The sequence below is a fragment of the Tiliqua scincoides genome, chromosome 6, assembly GCF_035046505.1.
Source record: "Tiliqua scincoides isolate rTilSci1 chromosome 6, rTilSci1.hap2, whole genome shotgun sequence".
Classification (NCBI taxonomy): domain Eukaryota; kingdom Metazoa; phylum Chordata; class Lepidosauria; order Squamata; family Scincidae; genus Tiliqua; species Tiliqua scincoides.
This window is the reverse complement of record NC_089826.1, coordinates 6,764,175-6,767,321: the sequence shown is the minus strand read 5'-3', so window position 1 is coordinate 6,767,321 and position 3,147 is coordinate 6,764,175. Positions and strand designations below refer to the sequence as shown.

Here is a 3,147-nt window from a genome sequence, read left to right as displayed (position 1 = left end):
CTGGAGCATTTGTTGAGCTCCATGTTCATCAGATCAGAACCATGCAGGTGGCCTTTCACTCCTCTTTGCCTGACCTTTGATAAGACCCAAGGCAAGTTTGCCTACTCTTGAGTAAATGTGCACATATGGCTCAGTTTCACTTTCCCTAGGGCTCAATACATTTTTTCTGATCAACTTGGAGAGGAGGGGGCTTCCTTCTGGAGTGTTTTTTTGTGGGACTTCGCTCATCGGATTGGGACCATTCTGGTGGTGTTGCAACTGTTACCCTGCACATGCCCGATCTCGTCTGATCTCGGAATCTAAGCAGGGTCAGGCCTGGTTAGTACTTGGATGGGAGACCGCCTGGGAGTACCGGGTGCTGTAGGCTTAAACCATAGTCTTTCGAGACTGAAGGTTGCCAACCATTGGTGGTGTTGCATTCCATTCTGGTGGTGTGGCGGCGGCCTGCCCTTTGCCATGGACCAAGGCACGTCCTCCTACTCGTGAGAAAATGCACACGTGAAACTCAGTTTCACTTTCCTCAGGGCTCAATCCATTTGGTTCGTCAGCTATCTGCTTGTCAGTTTCACGACCCACCGACAATCAGGTCGTGACCTGCTGCTGGGTCGTGACTCATTTGGAAACACTGATATGGAGCATGATCTATAGAACTGAACTATAGCACATCTTTGTCACCCTTCCTCATAATATTAGGAAATTCTCCTGTAAAGAGGAAGGTAAGTCATTAATGCACTAGAAGTGGAGTCAGTGGGCGCAAAAGTTTCTCCTGCAACACTTTTAGAATCTTCAGACTAAGACCAGGGACTTCCAGAGGAATGCATTTATCCTTGCAGAATGGGGACTGTACTTACATTTTATAACTCCAGATCTCCGACATAGCATTGCCCATTGTGGATACAAGTATCTCTGCTTGAGCTGCATTTAGTTAATGAGGAGTGACAGGTAAAGAAACCAGTGCTGTGCCTTTGAGCCCAGGAGGGTCTGCGTTCCTTAACAGCCTGTTTTTGCAAGCCTAGGCTGAAAATAAATCCTACAGACCAGACCTATCTTAGAGATTTAATAAATAACTCCTAAAATAAAGTATGTCATTAAAAGTTAGAAATCTAACTAAGAGCAAGGAAGTCATGCTGGGAATTAGGAGTTCATTATTGCTGCAGGGTAACCAAAGCATGTGTTGTTTCTTTTCATGGACAGAGTTTAATTCCCTCATCCCTTATTAAAAAAAAAAAAAAAAAACCAAAGCAACAAAACAAACTGCATATTTTTTTGATGCGGGAAGCATGAATTTTTAAGTGTTTTTCTTGTTCACTGAATGACTAAAACTTTTTTTTCCCCCCAGCACCTGCTGCCATTTTCAGTTGGACTCAATCCTTCCTCTGCTTTCCTTGCATCCTGCAGTGAATGTTCGAAGAAGTGCCAACAGGCCTATGGAAACGAGAAGGAAAAGAGATTGGGTTGCTATGAGGAGATGGAGCTGGTCGTTTTATCAATTTATTTTCTAAGCACTTCAAAGGGGGTGTGCTCTGCTTGGGAACCATAAAACCACAGCCCCATTGGAGTATCTGCCAGGGGACTGATAAACCCATTTGATTTTGCCACCTGCAAAAAGAAAGGATGGGTGCACGGGTGTGTTGTGAAGCACTTAGCCGTAGGTAGGCCATGTTTGGTTTCATGGCTCTATCTTATCTTACTAAGGAGGTAAAGATGAGTGAAAGTGGGAGGCCCAAAGGTAGAAGGTGCAGTCAAGGATGGGCCAAAAGCAGGTCCTGGGCTGCAGTCAAGCCAGAGCCAAAGAGTAGACAGGGCCAGGCTGGAGTCAAGGGCCAGGGAGACCGTCAGGCAGAAAGAGGTCTGCTTTGCTTCTCTGACAAATCACTCAGGTTGCTGGGAAGACCTAGAGGCAAAGTGTTGACACAGCCCAAGTTTCAATTGACCACAGCCAAGCTGGAGTTTGCTGAAGGTCCACTGCACCCAGAAAGTGTCCTTGGTCCATGAAGTCTTAATCTCCCACGGCTTGGTGCTAAGCAAAGACATAGACAGTGTGAGAGGTAAGGCACAGAAGACTTGTCACTGGGAGATCTGGTCTCCCCCCCCCCCACATGCCTTACACCATTGCAAGATGCACATAAGAAAGGTACAAAGCACAAATTCTTTAAGGCCAGCCCTACCATTAGGCAAGGTGAGACTGATATCAATATGCCCAGCTCACAATATGGAAATATCCCAAGATGCCCAGTTCACCCACAAGGCTCTTCTCTGACCAAAAGTTATCCCTCTCAGAGAACCAGCTAGCTGTGGTATGGGCCTCCAAGGGTGAACAGAAAGTCATAGATAAGGGCAATCAACAAATGAGGATAAAAGGGTTAGGGTAAAAGGGATGAGTCAGAGTACCAGACCCCCTCTAACGGATATCTCTGTAAACAAATTGCCGATGCGTATCGAATTGCCATCCTCAGATCAACATCCTGTACTGATAACATGCCAAATGTTGTTTGTGTGCCTGCCTGTATGTTATTTTTCCCCTGGATATTTTTTCTCTCTTTGTGTCCTCTTGTCCCCCTCCCCTATCTAAAAGACCCTATAAAACCTGCATCATTGTAATCCTTCGGGGTCTTCCACGTGTGTGTGTGTGTGGGGGGGTCCCGTTTGCAAACGAGTAAACGTTAGAAGTCCTTTGAATTCTCCTGTCATCTGTTGGTTGCCTCTCCAAAAATCCAAAGAACCATGTGTGTGTGTTCATTCGGGATCAATACCGCCGTCCTCCTGTAGAAGATTTGGGAAAATCATTATAGGGCAGCAAATTTTTTTTTTGGGGGGGGGGGGAATGGAGGATTATTTCACCTTACCAGAATGAGGTGTTTTCGGAGCCTCAAAATCAGCTTTTGAGTGAAGATGGGTGAGCTGGCACCAGTTTTATCTCAGAGAAAAGTGAATGCTTGTCCAAAGCAACAACAAAATCCTAACTAAAGTGAACAGAGCCCTTGCAGTCCTTTCGGATTGTTCAACAGCAATGTGCGGTGTGAGTAGGAAGCCCACGCCCCGCTTTTCTGAGCCAGAGAAGAGGATAGCGCTGCAAGTGCTATCCTTCAGTGCTCAAACTAGAGTGAAGCGGCTGAGGACTCTTAAATCTAAAGTGATTTCTTTGCT

General features: G+C 45.9%; 1 pseudogene; it reads left to right on the top strand.

The window, feature by feature from the left end:
- The first annotated feature begins 250 nt into the window (after nucleotides 1-250).
- LOC136656498 (5S ribosomal RNA) lies at nucleotides 251-367 on the top strand (annotated as a pseudogene).
- Nucleotides 368-3,147: the final 2,780 nt, after the last annotated feature.